This window comes from Balaenoptera physalus (assembly GCF_965194825.1).
Source record: "Balaenoptera physalus genome assembly, chromosome: 21".
Lineage (NCBI taxonomy): Eukaryota > Metazoa > Chordata > Mammalia > Artiodactyla > Balaenopteridae > Balaenoptera > Balaenoptera physalus.
In genome coordinates, this window is record NC_138902.1 from 45,380,285 (window position 1) to 45,401,608 (window position 21,324).

Genomic DNA, 21,324 nt, shown 5'->3' on the forward strand with positions numbered 1-21,324 from the left:
GGATTCTGTTCTCTCACGACATACATGCCATTGAAGTCTGCCTCATTGCTCTCATTGGAGCTACACTAAGAAACACAATCTGCTTCGCCTTCTTCTAGGAACTCTTACCCAAGGACCCCATACCTACAGGAGAAAGGAGGCTTGCATTCCTACTGGAATCTAAGCAAAGTTTTTCCTGTTACACTGCAGGACTTTAGACTAGGTTTAGGCCCGAAGGGTTACATAGAGCGTTCCAAGAATGAGGGAGTTCGATACATGCAGAAAACCCTGTGAAGAAAAGTTGATTCAGCAAGGGACCAGGGTTTGGCTAGAGTCTCTATTGACTTGTTAGGAATCAGAAGGGTTTCGGCTGCATGTTAACCCGAGAAGGAGACCTGATGGCACAAGCCTTGCTTTCCCATGTTAAATCTCTAAACATGCTTCCCTGAAGAATCCTAAATAACACTGTTTTTACCTGGCTTCTGGTCACTGTAGGCAGCCCTCTCGAAAGAAAAGGAGTTTTCTCTAAGGAAACACGGTGCTTCCATAGCATGGGTGGGAGCTCCTGCTGTCCTGCTCTAGAGCTACAGGGAAACTTGACGTGAGTGTTTGCCTCAAGCTAAGGCCTGAAAAGCCTTGCGGAAGCGGAAGCGCTTAGCAGTTTCCATTATGTCGTATTCCAAGTTCTGCTTTACTTGAATGTTTCTTCACTTACCAGACACAAGGCACCCTCGTGTAGGCACCCTTTTTCGTAGAAATACAGTGAGTACCGGCAGTCTTCTTTGCTCTTCTAAGAAACATCCAGACCTAGAAGCCTTTCCCAGTCACTCTATGTAATCAGAGTGTAGGGCAACTCGCTGCACCCTTCCTTAGGAAGCTAGGTGGACTCAGCTCTTCAACAGCTCCAGGGATTCTGTTCTCTCACGTCCTACATGCCATGGAAGTCTGCCTCATTGCCCTCTGTGGAGCTTCACTAAGATACACAATCTGCTTCGCCTACCTCTAGGAACTCTTACCCAATGACCCCGTACCTACAGGAGAAAGGAGGCTTGCATTCCTACTGGAACCAAAGCACAGTTTTTCCTTCTACACTGCAGGACTTTAGAATAGGCTTCGGCCCTATAGCAGACATAGAACGTTCCAAGGATGAGGGAGTTCCATATATGCAGAACACTCTGTGAAGAAAAGTTGATTCAGCAAGGGACCAGGGTGTAGCTAGAGTCTCTTTGGACTTCTTAGATATAAGAAGGTGTCCGGGTGCATGTTCACCGGAAAAGAAGACTTGAATGCCTAAGCCTTGCGTTCCCATTTTAAATCTCTAGCCACGCCAGCCTGAGATACCTAAATAACACTGTTTTGACTGGCCTCGATTCACTGTGGGCAGCCCTCTGGAAAGAAAAGGAGTTTCTCTAAGGAAACACGGTGCTTCCATAGCATGGGTGGGAGTTCCTCCTGTCATGCTCTAGAGCTACAGGGTAACTTGACGTGAGTCCTTGCCTCAAGCTAAGGCCTGAAAAGCCCTGCTGAAGCGAAAGCGCTTAGCATTTTCCATTATGTCGTATTGGAAGTTCTGCTTTACTTGAACGTTTCTTCACTCTACCAGACACTAGGCACCCTAGTGTAGGCACCCTTTTTCGTACAACTACAGTGAGTACCAGCAGTCTCCTTTACCCTTCTAAGAAACATCCCGACCTAGAAGCCTTTCCCAGTCACACTATGTATTCAGAGTTTAAGGCAACTCGCTGCACCCTTCCTTAGAAAGCTAGGTGGACTCAGCTCTTCAACAGCTCCAGGGATTCTGTTCTCTCACGACATACATGCCATTGAAGTCTGCCTCATTGCTCTCATTGGAGCTACACTAAGAAACACAATCTGCTTCGCCTTCTTCTAGGAACTCTTACCCAAGGACCCCATACCTACAGGAGAAAGGAGGCTTGCATTCCTACTGGAATCTAAGCAAAGTTTTTCCTGTTACACTGCAGGACTTTAGACTAGGTTTAGGCCCGAAGGGTTACATAGAGCGTTCCAAGAATGAGGGAGTTCGATACAAGCAGAAAACCCTGTGAAGAAAAGTTGATTCAGCAAGGGACCAGGGTTTGGCTAGAGTCTCTATTGACTTGTTAGGAATCAGAAGGGTTTCGGCTGCATGTTAACCCGAGAAGGAGACCTGATGGCACAAGCCTTGCTTTCCCATGTTAAATCTCTAAACATGCTTCCCTGAAGAATCCTAAATAACACTGTTTTTACCTGGCTTCTGGTCACTGTAGGCAGCCCTCTCGAAAGAAAAGGAGTTTTCTCTAAGGAAACACGGTGCTTCCATAGCATGGGTGGGAGCTCCTGCTGTCCTGCTCTAGAGCTACAGGGAAACTTGACGTGAGTCCTTGCCTCAAGCTAAGGCCTGAAAAGCCTTGCGGAAGCGGAAGCGCTTAGCAGTTTCCATTATGTCGTATTCCAAGTTCTGCTTTACTTGAATGTTTCTTCACTTACCAGACACAAGGCACCCTCGTGTAGGCACCCTTTTTCGTAGAAATACAGTGAGTACCGGCAGTCTTCTTTGCTCTTCTAAGAAACATCCAGACCTAGAAGCCTTTCCCAGTCACTCTATGTAATCAGAGTGTAGGGCAACTCGCTGCACCCTTCCTTAGGAAGCTAGGTGGACTCAGCTCTTCAACAGCTCCAGGGATTCTGTTCTCTCACGTCCTACATGCCATGGAAGTCTGCCTCATTGCCCTCTGTGGAGCTTCACTAAGATACACAATCTGCTTCGCCTACCTCTAGGAACTCTTACCCAATGACCCCGTACCTACAGGAGAAAGGAGGCTTGCATTCCTACTGGAACCAAAGCACAGTTTTTCCTTCTACACTGCAGGACTTTAGAATAGGCTTCGGCCCTATAGCAGACATAGAACGTTCCAAGGATGAGGGAGTTCCATATATGCAGAACACTCTGTGAAGAAAAGTTGATTCAGCAAGGGACCAGGGTGTAGCTAGAGTCTCTTTGGACTTCTTAGATATAAGAAGGTGTCCGGGTGCATGTTCACCGGAAAAGAAGACTTGAATGCCTAAGCCTTGCGTTCCCATTTTAAATCTCTAGCCACGCCAGCCTGAGATACCTAAATAACACTGTTTTGACTGGCCTCGATTCACTGTGGGCAGCCCTCTGGAAAGAAAAGGAGTTTCTCTAAGGAAACACGGTGCTTCCATAGCATGGGTGGGAGTTCCTCCTGTCATGCTCTAGAGCTACAGGGTAACTTGACGTGAGTCCTTGCCTCAAGCTAAGGCCTGAAAAGCCCTGCTGAAGCGAAAGCGCTTAGCATTTTCCATTATGTCGTATTGGAAGTTCTGCTTTACTTGAACGTTTCTTCACTCTACCAGACACTAGGCACCCTAGTGTAGGCACCCTTTTTCGTACAACTACAGTGAGTACCAGCAGTCTCCTTTACCCTTCTAAGAAACATCCCGACCTAGAAGCCTTTCCCAGTCACACTATGTATTCAGAGTTTAAGGCAACTCGCTGCACCCTTCCTTAGAAAGCTAGGTGGACTCAGCTCTTCAACAGCTCCAGGGATTCTGTTCTCTCACGACATACATGCCATTGAAGTCTGCCTCATTGCTCTCATTGGAGCTACACTAAGAAACACAATCTGCTTCGCCTTCTTCTAGGAACTCTTACCCAAGGACCCCATACCTACAGGAGAAAGGAGGCTTGCATTCCTACTGGAATCTAAGCAAAGTTTTTCCTGTTACACTGCAGGACTTTAGACTAGGTTTAGGCCCGAAGGGTTACATAGAGCGTTCCAAGAATGAGGGAGTTCGATACAAGCAGAAAACCCTGTGAAGAAAAGTTGATTCAGCAAGGGACCAGGGTTTGGCTAGAGTCTCTATTGACTTGTTAGGAATCAGAAGGGTTTCGGCTGCATGTTAACCCGAGAAGGAGACCTGATGGCACAAGCCTTGCTTTCCCATGTTAAATCTCTAAACATGCTTCCCTGAAGAATCCTAAATAACACTGTTTTTACCTGGCTTCTGGTCACTGTAGGCAGCCCTCTCGAAAGAAAAGGAGTTTTCTCTAAGGAAACACGGTGCTTCCATAGCATGGGTGGGAGCTCCTGCTGTCCTGCTCTAGAGCTACAGGGAAACTTGACGTGAGTCCTTGCCTCAAGCTAAGGCCTGAAAAGCCTTGCGGAAGCGGAAGCGCTTAGCAGTTTCCATTATGTCGTATTCCAAGTTCTGCTTTACTTGAATGTTTCTTCACTTACCAGACACAAGGCACCCTCGTGTAGGCACCCTTTTTCGTAGAAATACAGTGAGTACCGGCAGTCTTCTTTGCTCTTCTAAGAAACATCCAGACCTAGAAGCCTTTCCCAGTCACTCTATGTAATCAGAGTGTAGGGCAACTCGCTGCACCCTTCCTTAGGAAGCTAGGTGGACTCAGCTCTTCAACAGCTCCAGGGATTCTGTTCTCTCACGTCCTACATGCCATGGAAGTCTGCCTCATTGCCCTCTGTGGAGCTTCACTAAGATACACAATCTGCTTCGCCTACCTCTAGGAACTCGTACCCAATGACCCCGTACCTACAGGAGAAAGGAGGCTTGCATTCCTACTGGAACCAAAGCACAGTTTTTCCTTCTACACTGCAGGACTTTAGAATAGGCTTCGGCCCTATAGCAGACATAGAACGTTCCAAGGATGAGGGAGTTCCATATATGCAGAACACTCTGTGAAGAAAAGTTGATTCAGCAAGGGACCAGGGTGTAGCTAGAGTCTCTTTGGACTTCTTAGATATAAGAAGGTGTCCGGGTGCATGTTCACTGGAAAAGAAGACTTGAATGCCTAAGCCTTGCGTTCCCATTTTAAATCTCTAGCCACGCCAGCCTGAGATACCTAAATAACACTGTTTTGACTGGCCTCGATTCACTGTGGGCAGCCCTCTGGAAAGAAAAGGAGTTTCTCTAAGGAAACACGGTGCTTCCATAGCATGGGTGGGAGTTCCTCCTGTCATGCTCTAGAGCTACAGGGTAACTTGACGTGAGTCCTTGCCTCAAGCTAAGGCCTGAAAAGCCCTGCTGAAGCGAAAGCGCTTAGCATTTTCCATTATGTCGTATTGGAAGTTCTGCTTTACTTGAACGTTTCTTCACTCTACCAGACACTAGGCACCCTAGTGTCGGCACCCTTTTTCGTACAACTACAGTGAGTACCAGCAGTCTCCTTTACCCTTCTAAGAAACATCCCGACCTAGAAGCCTTTCCCAGTCACACTATGTATTCAGAGTTTAAGGCAACTCGCTGCACCCTTCCTTAGAAAGCTAGGTGGACTCAGCTCTTCAACAGCTCCAGGGATTCTGTTCTCTCACGACATACATGCCATTGAAGTCTGCCTCATTGCTCTCATTGGAGCTACACTAAGAAACACAATCTGCTTCGCCTTCTTCTAGGAACTCTTACCCAAGGACCCCATACCTACAGGAGAAAGGAGGCTTGCATTCCTACTGGAATCTAAGCAAAGTTTTTCCTGTTACACTGCAGGACTTTAGACTAGGTTTAGGCCCGAAGGGTTACATAGAGCGTTCCAAGAATGAGGGAGTTCGATACATGCAGAAAACCCTGTGAAGAAAAGTTGATTCAGCAAGGGACCAGGGTTTGGCTAGAGTCTCTATTGACTTGTTAGGAATCAGAAGGGTTTCGGCTGCATGTTAACCCGAGAAGGAGACCTGATGGCACAAGCCTTGCTTTCCCATGTTAAATCTCTAAACATGCTTCCCTGAAGAATCCTAAATAACACTGTTTTTACCTGGCTTCTGGTCACTGTAGGCAGCCCTCTCGAAAGAAAAGGAGTTTTCTCTAAGGAAACACGGTGCTTCCATAGCATGGGTGGGAGCTCCTGCTGTCCTGCTCTAGAGCTACAGGGAAACTTGACGTGAGTGTTTGCCTCAAGCTAAGGCCTGAAAAGCCTTGCGGAAGCGGAAGCGCTTAGCAGTTTCCATTATGTCGTATTCCAAGTTCTGCTTTACTTGAATGTTTCTTCACTTACCAGACACAAGGCACCCTCGTGTAGGCACCCTTTTTCGTAGAAATACAGTGAGTACCGGCAGTCTTCTTTGCTCTTCTAAGAAACATCCAGACCTAGAAGCCTTTCCCAGTCACTCTATGTAATCAGAGTGTAGGGCAACTCGCTGCACCCTTCCTTAGGAAGCTAGGTGGACTCAGCTCTTCAACAGCTCCAGGGATTCTGTTCTCTCACGTCCTACATGCCATGGAAGTCTGCCTCATTGCCCTCTGTGGAGCTTCACTAAGATACACAATCTGCTTCGCCTACCTCTAGGAACTCGTACCCAATGACCCCGTACCTACAGGAGAAAGGAGGCTTGCATTCCTACTGGAACCAAAGCACAGTTTTTCCTTCTACACTGCAGGACTTTAGAATAGGCTTCGGCCCTATAGCAGACATAGAACGTTCCAAGGATGAGGGAGTTCCATATATGCAGAACACTCTGTGAAGAAAAGTTGATTCAGCAAGGGACCAGGGTGTAGCTAGAGTCTCTTTGGACTTCTTAGATATAAGAAGGTGTCCGGGTGCATGTTCACCGGAAAAGAAGACTTGAATGCCTAAGCCTTGCGTTCCCATTTTAAATCTCTAGCCACGCCAGCCTGAGATACCTAAATAACACTGTTTTGACTGGCCTCGATTCACTGTGGGCAGCCCTCTGGAAAGAAAAGGAGTTTCTCTAAGGAAACACGGTGCTTCCATAGCATGGGTGGGAGTTCCTCCTGTCATGCTCTAGAGCTACAGGGTAACTTGACGTGAGTCCTTGCCTCAAGCTAAGGCCTGAAAAGCCCTGCTGAAGCGAAAGCGCTTAGCATTTTCCATTATGTCGTATTGGAAGTTCTGCTTTACTTGAACGTTTCTTCACTCTACCAGACACTAGGCACCCTAGTGTAGGCACCCTTTTTCGTACAACTACAGTGAGTACCAGCAGTCTCCTTTACCCTTCTAAGAAACATCCCGACCTAGAAGCCTTTCCCAGTCACACTATGTATTCAGAGTTTAAGGCAACTCGCTGCACCCTTCCTTAGAAAGCTAGGTGGACTCAGCTCTTCAACAGCTCCAGGGATTCTGTTCTCTCACGACATACATGCCATTGAAGTCTGCCTCATTGCTCTCATTGGAGCTACACTAAGAAACACAATCTGCTTCGCCTTCTTCTAGGAACTCTTACCCAAGGACCCCATACCTACAGGAGAAAGGAGGCTTGCATTCCTACTGGAATCTAAGCAAAGTTTTTCCTGTTACACTGCAGGACTTTAGACTAGGTTTAGGCCCGAAGGGTTACATAGAGCGTTCCAAGAATGAGGGAGTTCGATACATGCAGAAAACCCTGTGAAGAAAAGTTGATTCAGCAAGGGACCAGGGTTTGGCTAGAGTCTCTATTGACTTGTTAGGAATCAGAAGGGTTTCGGCTGCATGTTAACCCGAGAAGGAGACCTGATGGCACAAGCCTTGCTTTCCCATGTTAAATCTCTAAACATGCTTCCCTGAAGAATCCTAAATAACACTGTTTTTACCTGGCTTCTGGTCACTGTAGGCAGCCCTCTCGAAAGAAAAGGAGTTTTCTCTAAGGAAACACGGTGCTTCCATAGCATGGGTGGGAGCTCCTGCTGTCCTGCTCTAGAGCTACAGGGAAACTTGACGTGAGTGTTTGCCTCAAGCTAAGGCCTGAAAAGCCTTGCGGAAGCGGAAGCGCTTAGCAGTTTCCATTATGTGGTATTCCAAGTTCTGCTTTACTTGAATGTTTCTTCACTTACCAGACACAAGGCACCCTCGTGTAGGCACCCTTTTTCGTAGAAATACAGTGAGTACCGGCAGTCTTCTTTGCTCTTCTAAGAAACATCCAGACCTAGAAGCCTTTCCCAGTCACTCTATGTAATCAGAGTGTAGGGCAACTCGCTGCACCCTTCCTTAGGAAGCTAGGTGGACTCAGCTCTTCAACAGCTCCAGGGATTCTGTTTTCTCACGTCCTACATGCCATGGAAGTCTGCCTCATTGCCCTCTGTGGAGCTTCACTAAGATACACAATCTGCTTCGCCTACCTCTAGGAACTCTTACCCAATGACCCCGTACCTACAGGAGAAAGGAGGCTTGCATTCCTACTGGAACCAAAGCACAGTTTTTCCTTCTACACTGCAGGACTTTAGAATAGGCTTCGGCCCTATAGCAGACATAGAACGTTCCAAGGATGAGGGAGTTCCATATATGCAGAACACTCTGTGAAGAAAAGTTGATTCAGCAAGGGACCAGGGTGTAGCTAGAGTCTCTTTGGACTTCTTAGATATAAGAAGGTGTCCGGGTGCATGTTCACCGGAAAAGAAGACTTGAATGCCTAAGCCTTGCGTTCCCATTTTAAATCTCTAGCCACGCCAGCCTGAGATACCTAAATAACACTGTTTTGACTGGCCTCGATTCACTGTGGGCAGCCCTCTGGAAAGAAAAGGAGTTTCTCTAAGGAAACACGGTGCTTCCATAGCATGGGTGGGAGTTCCTCCTGTCATGCTCTAGAGCTACAGGGTAACTTGACGTGAGTCCTTGCCTCAAGCTAAGGCCTGAAAAGCCCTGCTGAAGCGAAAGCGCTTAGCATTTTCCATTATGTCGTATTGGAAGTTCTGCTTTACTTGAACGTTTCTTCACTCTACCAGACACTAGGCACCCTAGTGTAGGCACCCTTTTTCGTACAACTACAGTGAGTACCAGCAGTCTCCTTTACCCTTCTAAGAAACATCCCGACCTAGAAGCCTTTCCCAGTCACACTATGTATTCAGAGTTTAAGGCAACTCGCTGCACCCTTCCTTAGAAAGCTAGGTGGACTCAGCTCTTCAACAGCTCCAGGGATTCTGTTCTCTCACGACATACATGCCATTGAAGTCTGCCTCATTGCTCTCATTGGAGCTACACTAAGAAACACAATCTGCTTCGCCTTCTTCTAGGAACTCTTACCCAAGGACCCCATACCTACAGGAGAAAGGAGGCTTGCATTCCTACTGGAATCTAAGCAAAGTTTTTCCTGTTACACTGCAGGACTTTAGACTAGGTTTAGGCCCGAAGGGTTACATAGAGCGTTCCAAGAATGAGGGAGTTCGATACAAGCAGAAAACCCTGTGAAGAAAAGTTGATTCAGCAAGGGACCAGGGTTTGGCTAGAGTCTCTATTGACTTGTTAGGAATCAGAAGGGTTTCGGCTGCATGTTAACCCGAGAAGGAGACCTGATGGCACAAGCCTTGCTTTCCCATGTTAAATCTCTAAACATGCTTCCCTGAAGAATCCTAAATAACACTGTTTTTACCTGGCTTCTGGTCTCTGTAGGCAGCCCTCTCGAAAGAAAAGGAGTTTTCTCTAAGGAAACACGGTGCTTCCATAGCATGGGTGGGAGCTCCTGCTGTCCTGCTCTAGAGCTACAGGGAAACTTGACGTGAGTCCTTGCCTCAAGCTAAGGCCTGAAAAGCCTTGCGGAAGCGGAAGCGCTTAGCAGTTTCCATTATGTCGTATTCCAAGTTCTGCTTTACTTGAATGTTTCTTCACTTACCAGACACAAGGCACCCTCGTGTAGGCACCCTTTTTCGTAGAAATACAGTGAGTACCGGCAGTCTTCTTTGCTCTTCTAAGAAACATCCAGACCTAGAAGCCTTTCCCAGTCACTCTATGTAATCAGAGTGTAGGGCAACTCGCTGCACCCTTCCTTAGGAAGCTAGGTGGACTCAGCTCTTCAACAGCTCCAGGGATTCTGTTCTCTCACGTCCTACATGCCATGGAAGTCTGCCTCATTGCCCTCTGTGGAGCTTCACTAAGATACACAATCTGCTTCGCCTACCTCTAGGAACTCGTACCCAATGACCCCGTACCTACAGGAGAAAGGAGGCTTGCATTCCTACTGGAACCAAAGCACAGTTTTTCCTTCTACACTGCAGGACTTTAGAATAGGCTTCGGCCCTATAGCAGACATAGAACGTTCCAAGGATGAGGGAGTTCCATATATGCAGAACACTCTGTGAAGAAAAGTTGATTCAGCAAGGGACCAGGGTGTAGCTAGAGTCTCTTTGGACTTCTTAGATATAAGAAGGTGTCCGGGTGCATGTTCACCGGAAAAGAAGACTTGAATGCCTAAGCCTTGCGTTCCCATTTTAAATCTCTAGCCACGCCAGCCTGAGATACCTAAATAACACTGTTTTGACTGGCCTCGATTCACTGTGGGCAGCCCTCTGGAAAGAAAAGGAGTTTCTCTAAGGAAACACGGTGCTTCCATAGCATGGGTGGGAGTTCCTCCTGTCATGCTCTAGAGCTACAGGGTAACTTGACGTGAGTCCTTGCCTCAAGCTAAGGCCTGAAAAGCCCTGCTGAAGCGAAAGCGCTTAGCATTTTCCATTATGTCGTATTGGAAGTTCTGCTTTACTTGAACGTTTCTTCACTCTACCAGACACTAGGCACCCTAGTGTAGGCACCCTTTTTCGTACAACTACAGTGAGTACCAGCAGTCTCCTTTACCCTTCTAAGAAACATCCCGACCTAGAAGCCTTTCCCAGTCACACTATGTATTCAGTGTTTAAGGCAACTCGCTGCACCCTTCCTTAGAAAGTTAGGTGGACTCAGCTCTTCAACAGCTCCAGGGATTCTGTTCTCTCACGACATACATGCCATTGAAGTCTGCCTCATTGCTCTCATTGGAGCTACACTAAGAAACACAATCTGCTTCGCCTTCTTCTAGGAACTCTTACCCAAGGACCCCATACCTACAGGAGAAAGGAGGCTTGCATTCCTACTGGAATCTAAGCAAAGTTTTTCCTGTTACACTGCAGGACTTTAGACTAGGTTTAGGCCCGAAGGGTTACATAGAGCGTTCCAAGAATGAGGGAGTTCGATACAAGCAGAAAACCCTGTGAAGAAAAGTTGATTCAGCAAGGGACCAGGGTTTGGCTAGAGTCTCTATTGACTTGTTAGGAATCAGAAGGGTTTCGGCTGCATGTTAACCCGAGAAGGAGACCTGATGGCACAAGCCTTGCTTTCCCATGTTAAATCTCTAAACATGCTTCCCTGAAGAATCCTAAATAACACTGTTTTTACCTGGCTTCTGGTCACTGTAGGCAGCCCTCTCGAAAGAAAAGGAGTTTTCTCTAAGGAAACATGGTGCTTCCATAGCATGGGTGGGAGCTCCTGCTGTCCTGCTCTAGAGCTACAGGGAAACTTGACGTGGGTCCTTGCCTCAAGCTAAGGCCTGAAAAGCCTTGCGGAAGCGGAAGCGCTTAGCAGTTTCCATTATGTCGTATTCCAAGTTCTGCTTTACTTGAATGTTTCTTCACTTACCAGACACAAGGCACCCTCGTGTAGGCACCCTTTTTCGTAGAAATACAGTGAGTACCGGCAGTCTTCTTTGCTCTTCTAAGAAACATCCAGACCTAGAAGCCTTTCCCAGTCACTCTATGTAATCAGAGTGTAGGGCAACTCGCTGCACCCTTCCTTAGGAAGCTAGGTGGACTCAGCTCTTCAACAGCTCCAGGGATTCTGTTCTCTCACGTCCTACATGCCATGGAAGTCTGCCTCATTGCCCTCTGTGGAGCTTCACTAAGATACACAATCTGCTTCGCCTACCTCTAGGAACTCGTACCCAATGACCCCGTACCTACAGGAGAAAGGAGGCTTGCATTCCTACTGGAACCAAAGCACAGTTTTTCCTTCTACACTGCAGGACTTTAGAATAGGCTTCGGCCCTATAGCAGACATAGAACGTTCCAAGGATGAGGGAGTTCCATATATGCAGAACACTCTGTGAAGAAAAGTTGATTCAGCAAGGGACCAGGGTGTAGCTAGAGTCTCTTTGGACTTCTTAGATATAAGAAGGTGTCCGGGTGCATGTTCACCGGAAAAGAAGACTTGAATGCCTAAGCCTTGCGTTCCCATTTTAAATCTCTAGCCACGCCAGCCTGAGATACCTAAATAACACTGTTTTGACTGGCCTCGATTCACTGTGGGCAGCCCTCTGGAAAGAAAAGGAGTTTCTCTAAGGAAACACGGTGCTTCCATAGCATGGGTGGGAGTTCCTCCTGTCATGCTCTAGAGCTACAGGGTAACTTGACGTGAGTCCTTGCCTCAAGCTAAGGCCTGAAAAGCCCTGCTGAAGCGAAAGCGCTTAGCATTTTCCATTATGTCGTATTGGAAGTTCTGCTTTACTTGAACGTTTCTTCACTCTACCAGACACTAGGCACCCTAGTGTCGGCACCCTTTTTCGTACAACTACAGTGAGTACCAGCAGTCTCCTTTACCCTTCTAAGAAACATCCCGACCTAGAAGCCTTTCCCAGTCACACTATGTATTCAGTGTTTAAGGCAACTCGCTGCACCCTTCCTTAGAAAGCTAGGTGGACTCAGCTCTTCAACAGCTCCAGGGATTCTGTTCTCTCACGACATACATGCCATTGAAGTCTGCCTCATTGCTCTCATTGGAGCTACACTAAGAAACACAATCTGCTTCGCCTTCTTCTAGGAACTCTTACCCAAGGACCCCATACCTACAGGAGAAAGGAGGCTTGCATTCCTACTGGAATCTAAGCAAAGTTTTTCCTGTTACACTGCAGGACTTTAGACTAGGTTTAGGCCCGAAGGGTTACATAGAGCGTTCCAAGAATGAGGGAGTTCGATACAAGCAGAAAACCCTGTGAAGAAAAGTTGATTCAGCAAGGGACCAGGGTTTGGCTAGAGTCTCTATTGACTTGTTAGGAATCAGAAGGGTTTCGGCTGCATGTTAACCCGAGAAGGAGACCTGATGGCACAAGCCTTGCTTTCCCATGTTAAATCTCTAAACATGCTTCCCTGAAGAATCCTAAATAACACTGTTTTTACCTGGCTTCTGGTCACTGTAGGCAGCCCTCTCGAAAGAAAAGGAGTTTTCTCTAAGGAAACACGGTGCTTCCATAGCATGGGTGGGAGCTCCTGCTGTCCTGCTCTAGAGCTACAGGGAAACTTGACGTGAGTCCTTGCCTCAAGCTAAGGCCTGAAAAGCCTTGCGGAAGCGGAAGCGCTTAGCAGTTTCCATTATGTCGTATTCCAAGTTCTGCTTTACTTGAATGTTTCTTCACTTACCAGACACAAGGCACCCTCGTGTAGGCACCCTTTTTCGTAGAAATACAGTGAGTACCGGCAGTCTTCTTTGCTCTTGTAAGAAACATCCAGACCTAGAAGCCTTTCCCAGTCACTCTATGTAATCAGAGTGTAGGGCAACTCGCTGCACCCTTCCTTAGGAAGCTAGGTGGACTCAGCTCTTCAACAGCTCCAGGGATTCTGTTCTCTCACGTCCTACATGCCATGGAAGTCTGCCTCATTGCCCTCTGTGGAGCTTCACTAAGATACACAATCTGCTTCGCCTACCTCTAGGAACTCGTACCCAATGACCCCGTACCTACAGGAGAAAGGAGGCTTGCATTCCTACTGGAACCAAAGCACAGTTTTTCCTTCTACACTGCAGGACTTTAGAATAGGCTTCGGCCCTATAGCAGACATAGAACGTTCCAAGGATGAGGGAGTTCCATATATGCAGAACACTCTGTGAAGAAAAGTTGATTCAGCAAGGGACCAGGGTGTAGCTAGAGTCTCTTTGGACTTCTTAGATATAAGAAGGTGTCCGGGTGCATGTTCACCGGAAAAGAAGACTTGAATGCCTAAGCCTTGCGTTCCCATTTTAAATCTCTAGCCACGCCAGCCTGAGATACCTAAATAACACTGTTTTGACTGGCCTCGATTCACTGTGGGCAGCCCTCTGGAAAGAAAAGGAGTTTCTCTAAGGAAACACGGTGCTTCCATAGCATGGGTGGGAGTTCCTCCTGTCATGCTCTAGAGCTACAGGGTAACTTGACGTGAGTCCTTGCCTCAAGCTAAGGCCTGAAAAGCCCTGCTGAAGCGAAAGCGCTTAGCATTTTCCATTATGTCGTATTGGAAGTTCTGCTTTACTTGAACGTTTCTTCACTCTACCAGACACTAGGCACCCTAGTGTAGGCACCCTTTTTCGTACAACTACAGTGAGTAACAGCAGTCTCCTTTACCCTTCTAAGAAACATCCCGACCTAGAAGCCTTTCCCAGTCACACTATGTATTCAGAGTTTAAGGCAACTCGCTGCACCCTTCCTTAGAAAGCTAGGTGGACTCAGCTCTTCAACAGCTCCAGGGATTCTGTTCTCTCACGACATACATGCCATTGAAGTCTGCCTCATTGCTCTCATTGGAGCTACACTAAGAAACACAATCTGCTTCGCCTTCTTCTAGGAACTCTTACCCAAGGACCCCATACCTACAGGAGAAAGGAGGCTTGCATTCCTACTGGAATCTAAGCAAAGTTTTTCCTGTTACACTGCAGGACTTTAGACTAGGTTTAGGCCCGAAGGGTTACATAGAGCGTTCCAAGAATGAGGGAGTTCGATACATGCAGAAAACCCTGTGAAGAAAAGTTGATTCAGCAAGGGACCAGGGTTTGGCTAGAGTCTCTATTGACTTGTTAGGAATCAGAAGGGTTTCGGCTGCATGTTAACCCGAGAAGGAGACCTGATGGCACAAGCCTTGCTTTCCCATGTTAAATCTCTAAACATGCTTCCCTGAAGAATCCTAAATAACACTGTTTTTACCTGGCTTCTGGTCACTGTAGGCAGCCCTCTCGAAAGAAAAGGAGTTTTCTCTAAGGAAACACGGTGCTTCCATAGCATGGGTGGGAGCTCCTGCTGTCCTGCTCTAGAGCTACAGGGAAACTTGACGTGAGTGTTTGCCTCAAGCTAAGGCCTGAAAAGCCTTGCGGAAGCGGAAGCGCTTAGCAGTTTCCATTATGTCGTATTCCAAGTTCTGCTTTACTTGAATGTTTCTTCACTTACCAGACACAAGGCACCCTCGTGTAGGCACCCTTTTTCGTAGAAATACAGTGAGTACCGGCAGTCTTCTTTGCTCTTCTAAGAAACATCCAGACCTAGAAGCCTTTCCCAGTCACTCTATGTAATCAGAGTGTAGGGCAACTCGCTGCACCCTTCCTTAGGAAGCTAGGTGGACTCAGCTCTTCAACAGCTCCAGGGATTCTGTTCTCTCACGTCCTACATGCCATGGAAGTCTGCCTCATTGCCCTCTGTGGAGCTTCACTAAGATACACAATCTGCTTCGCCTACCTCTAGGAACTCTTACCCAATGACCCCGTACCTACAGGAGAAAGGAGGCTTGCATTCCTACTGGAACCAAAGCACAGTTTTTCCTTCTACACTGCAGGACTTTAGAATAGGCTTCGGCCCTATAGCAGACATAGAACGTTCCAAGGATGAGGGAGTTCCATATATGCAGAACACTCTGTGAAGAAAAGTTGATTCAGCAAGGGACCAGGGTGTAGCTAGAGTCTCTTTGGACTTCTTAGATATAAGAAGGTGTCCGGGTGCATGTTCACCGGAAAAGAAGACTTGAATGCCTAAGCCTTGCGTTCCCATTTTAAATCTCTAGCCACGCCAGCCTGAGATACCTAAATAACACTGTTTTGACTGGCCTCGATTCACTGTGGGCAGCCCTCTGGAAAGAAAAGGAGTTTCTCTAAGGAAACACGGTGCTTCCATAGCATGGGTGGGAGTTCCTCCTGTCATGCTCTAGAGCTACAGGGTAACTTGACGTGAGTCCTTGCCTCAAGCTAAGGCCTGAAAAGCCCTGCTGAAGCGAAAGCGCTTAGCATTTTCCATTATGTCGTATTGGAAGTTCTGCTTTACTTGAACGTTTCTTCACTCTACCAGACACTAGGCACCCTAGTGTAGGCACCCTTTTTCGTACAACTACAGTGAGTACCAGCAGTCTCCTTTACCCTTCTAAGAAACATCCCGACCTAGAAGCCTTTCCCAGTCACACTATGTATTCAGAGTTTAAGGCAACTCGCTGCACCCTTCCTTAGAAAGCTAGGTGGACTCAGCTCTTCAACAGCTCCAGGGATTCTGTTCTCTCACGACATACATGCCATTGAAGTCTGCCTCATTGCTCTCATTGGAGCTACACTAAGAAACACAATCTGCTTCGCCTTCTTCTAGGAACTCTTACCCAAGGACCCCATACCTACAGGAGAAAGGAGGCTTGCATTCCTACTGGAATCTAAGCAAAGTTTTTCCTGTTACACTGCAGGACTTTAGACTAGGTTTAGGCCCGAAGGGTTACATAGAGCGTTCCAAGAATGAGGGAGTTCGATACATGCAGAAAACCCTGTGAAGAAAAGTTGATTCAGCAAGGGACCAGGGTTTGGCTAGAGTCTCTATTGACTTGTTAGGAATCAGAAGGGCTTCGGCTGCATGTTAACCCGAGAAGGAGACCTGATGGCACAAGCCTTGCTTTCCCATGTTAAATCTCTAAACATGCTTCCCTGAAGAATCCTAAATAACACTGTTTTTACCTGGCTTCTGGTCACTGTAGGCAGCCCTCTCGAAAGAAAAGGAGTTTTCTCTAAGGAAACACGGTGCTTCCATAGCATGGGTGGGAGCTCCTGCTGTCCTGCTCTAGAGCTACAGGGAAACTTGACGTGAGTGTTTGCCTCAAGCTAAGGCCTGAAAAGCCTTGCGGAAGCGGAAGCGCTTAGCAGTTTCCATTATGTGGTATTCCAAGTTCTGCTTTACTTGAATGTTTCTTCACTTACCAGACACAAGGCACCCTCGTGTAGGCACCCTTTTTCGTAGAAATACAGTGAGTACCGGCAGTCTTCTTTGCTCTTCTAAGAAACATCCAGACCTAGAAGCCTTTCCCAGTCACTCTATGTAATCAGAGTGTAGGGCAACTCGCTGCACCCTTCCTTAGGAAGCTAGGTGGACTCAGCTCTTCAACAGCTCCAGGGATTCTGTTCTCTCACGTCCTACATGCCATGGAAGTCTGCCTCATTGCCCTCTGTGGAGCTTCACTAAGATACACAATCTGCTTCGCCTACCTCTAGGAACTCTTACCCAATGACCCCGTACCTACAGGAGAAAGGAGGCTTGCATTCCTACTGGAACCAAAGCACAGTTTTTCCTTCTACACTGCAGGACTTTAGAATAGGCTTCGGCCCTATAGCAGACATAGAACGTTCCAAGGATGAGGGAGTTCCATATATGCAGAACACTCTGTGAAGAAAAGTTGATTCAGCAAGGGACCAGGGTGTAGCTAGAGTCTCTTTGGACTTCTTAGATATAAGAAGGTGTCCGGGTGCATGTTCACCGGAAAAGAAGACTTGAATGCCTAAGCCTTGCGTTCCCATTTTAAATCTCTAGCCACGCCAGCCTGAGATACCTAAATAACACTGTTTTGACTGGCCTCGATTCACTGTGGGCAGCCCTCTGGAAAGAAAAGGAGTTTCTCTAAGGAAACACGGTGCTTCCATAGCATGGGTGGGAGTTCCTCCTGTCATGCTCTAGAGCTACAGGGTAACTTGACGTGAGTCCTTGCCTCAAGCTAAGGCCTGAAAAGCCCTGCTGAAGCGAAAGCGCTTAGCATTTTCCATTATGTCGTATTGGAAGTTCTGCTTTACTTGAACGTTTCTTCACTCTACCAGACACTAGGCACCCTAGTGTAGGCACCCTTTTTCGTACAACTACAGTGAGTACCAGCAGTCTCCTTTACCCTTCTAAGAAACATCCCGACCTAGAAGCCTTTCCCAGTCACACTATGTATTCAGAGTTTAAGGCAACTCGCTGCACCCTTCCTTAGAAAGCTAGGTGGACTCAGCTCTTCAACAGCTCCAGGGATTCTGTTCTCTCACGACATACATGCCATTGAAGTCTGCCTCATTGCTCTCATTGGAGCTACACTAAGAAACACAATCTGCTTCGCCTTCTTCTAGGAACTCTTACCCAAGGACCCCATACCTACAGGAGAAAGGAGGCTTGCATTCCTACTGGAATCTAAGCAAAGTTTTTCCTGTTACACTGCAGGACTTTAGACTAGGTTTAGGCCCGAAGGGTTACATAGAGCGTTCCAAGAATGAGGGAGTTCGATACATGCAGAAAACCCTGTGAAGAAAAGTTGATTCAGCAAGGGACCAGGGTTTGGCTAGAGTCTCTATTGACTTGTTAGGAATCAGAAGGGCTTCGGCTGCATGTTAACCCGAGAAGGAGACCTGATGGCACAAGCCTTGCTTTCCCATGTTAAATCTCTAAACATGCTTCCCTGAAGAATCCTAAATAACACTGTTTTTACCTGGCTTCTGGTCACTGTAGGCAGCCCTCTCGAAAGAAAAGGAGTTTTCTCTAAGGAAACACGGTGCTTCCATAGCATGGGTGGGAGCTCCTGCTGTCCTGCTCTAGAGCTACAGGGAAACTTGACGTGAGTGTTTGCCTCAAGCTAAGGCCTGAAAAGCCTTGCGGAAGCGGAAGCGCTTAGCAGTTTCCATTATGTGGTATTCCAAGTTCTGCTTTACTTGAATGTTTCTTCACTTACCAGACACAAGGCACCCTCGTGTAGGCACCCTTTTTCGTAGAAATACAGTGAGTACCGGCAGTCTTCTTTGCTCTTCTAAGAAACATCCAGACCTAGAAGCCTTTCCCAGTCACTCTATGTAATCAGAGTGTAGGGCAACTCGCTGCACCCTTCCTTAGGAAGCTAGGTGGACTCAGCTCTTCAACAGCTCCAGGGATTCTGTTCTCTCACGTCCTACATGCCATGGAAGTCTGCCTCATTGCCCTCTGTGGAGCTTCACTAAGATACACAATCTGCTTCGCCTACCTCTAGGAACTCTTACCCAATGACCCCGTACCTACAGGAGAAAGGAGGCTTGCATTCCTACTGGAACCAAAGCACAGTTTTTCCTTCTACACTGCAGGACTTTAGAATAGGCTTCGGCCCTATAGCAGACATAGAACGTTCCAAGGATGAGGGAGTTCCATATATGCAGAACACTCTGTGAAGAAAAGTTGATTCAGCAAGGGACCAGGGTGTAGCTAGAGTCTCTTTGGACTTCTTAGATATAAGAAGGTGTCCGGGTGCATGTTCACCGGAAAAGAAGACTTGAATGCCTAAGCCTTGCGTTCCCATTTTAAATCTCTAGCCACGCCAGCCTGAGATACCTAAATAACACTGTTTTGACTGGCCTCGATTCACTGTGGGCAGCCCTCTGGAAAGAAAAGGAGTTTCTCTAAGGAAACACGGTGCTTCCATAGCATGGGTGGGAGTTCCTCCTGTCATGCTCTAGAGCTACAGGGTAACTTGACGTGAGTCCTTGCCTCAAGCTAAGGCCTGAAAAGCCCTGCTGAAGCGAAAGCGCTTAGCATTTTCCATTATGTCGTATTGGAAGTTCTGCTTTACTTGAACGTTTCTTCACTCTACCAGACACTAGGCACCCTAGTGTAGGCACCCTTTTTCGTACAACTACAGTGAGTACCAGCAGTCTCCTTTACCCTTCTAAGAAACATCCCGACCTAGAAGCCTTTCCCAGTCACACTATGTATTCAGAGTTTAAGGCAACTCGCTGCACCCTTCCTTAGAAAGCTAGGTGGACTCAGCTCTTCAACAGCTCCAGGGATTCTGTTCTCTCACGACATACATGCCATTGAAGTCTGCCTCATTGCTCTCATTGGAGCTACACTAAGAAACACAATCTGCTTCGCCTTCTTCTAGGAACTCTTACCCAAGGACCCCATACCTACAGGAGAAAGGAGGCTTGCATTCCTACTGGAATCTAAGCAAAGTTTTTCCTGTTACACTGCAGGACTTTAGACTAGGTTTAGGCCCGAAGGGTTACATAGAGCGTTCCAAGAATGAGGGAGTTCGATACATGCAGAAAACCCTGTGAAGAAAAGTTGATTCAGCAAGGGACCAGGGTTTGGCTAGAGTCTCTATTGACTTGTTAGGAATCAGAAGGGTTTCGGCTGCATGTTAACCCGAGAAGGAGACCTGATGGCACAAGCCTTGCTTTCCCATGTTAAATCTCTAAACATGCTTCCCTGAAGAATCCTAAATAACACTGTTTTTACCTGGCTTCTGGTCACTGTAGGCAGCCCTCTCGAAAGAAAAGGAGTTTTCTCTAAGGAAACACGGTGCTTCCATAGCATGGGTGGGAGCTCCTGCTGTCCTGCTCTAGAGCTACAGGGAAACTTGACGTGAGTGTTTGCCTCAAGCTAAGGCCTGAAAAGCCTTGCGGAAGCGGAAGCGCTTAGCAGTTTCCATTATGTCGTATTCCAAGTTCTGCTTTACTTGAATGTTTCTTCACTTACCAGACACAAGGCACCCTCGTGTAGGCACCCTTTTTCGTAGAAATACAGTGAGTACCGGCAGTCTTCTTTGCTCTTCTAAGAAACATCCAGACCTAGAAGCCTTTCCCAGTCACTCTATGTAATCAGAGTGTAGGGCAACTCGCTGCACCCTTCCTTAGGAAGCTAGGTGGACTCAGCTCTTCAACAGCTCCAGGGATTCTGTTCTCTCACGTCCTACATGCCATGGAAGTCTGCCTCATTGCCCTCTGTGGAGCTTCACTAAGATACACAATCTGCTTCGCCTACCTCTAGGAACTCTTACCCAATGACCCCGTACCTACAGGAGAAAGGAGGCTTGCATTCCTACTGGAACCAAAGCACAGTTTTTCCTTCTACACTGCAGGACTTTAGAATAGGCTTCGGCCCTATAGCAGACATAGAACGTTCCAAGGATGAGGGAGTTCCATATATGCAGAACACTCTGTGAAGAAAAGTTGATTCAGCAAGGGACCAGGGTGTAGCTAGAGTCTCTTTGGACTTCTTAGATATAAGAAGGTGTCCGGGTGCATGTTCACCGGAAAAGAAGACTTGAATGCCTAAGCCTTGCGTTCCCATTTTAAATCTCTAGCCACGCCAGCCTGAGATACCTAAATAACACTGTTTTGACTGGCCTCGATTCACTGTGGGCAGCCCTCTGGAAAGAAAAGGAGTTTCTCTAAGGAAACACGGTGCTTCCATAGCATGGGTGGGAGTTCCTCCTGTCATGCTCTAGAGCTACAGGGTAACTTGACGTGAGTCCTTGCCTCAAGCTAAGGCCTGAAAAGCCCTGCTGAAGCGAAAGCGCTTAGCATTTTCCATTATGTCGTATTGGAAGTTCTGCTTTACTTGAACGTTTCTTCACTCTACCAGACACTAGGCACCCTAGTGTAGGCACCCTTTTTCGTACAACTACAGTGAGTACCAGCAGTCTCCTTTACCCTTCTAAGAAACATCCCGACCTAGAAGCCTTTCCCAGTCACACTATGTATTCAGAGTTTAAGGCAACTCGCTGCACCCTTCCTTAGAAAGCTAGGTGGACTCAGCTCTTCAACAGCTCCAGGGATTCTGTTCTCTCACGACATACATGCCATTGAAGTCTGCCTCATTGCTCTCATTGGAG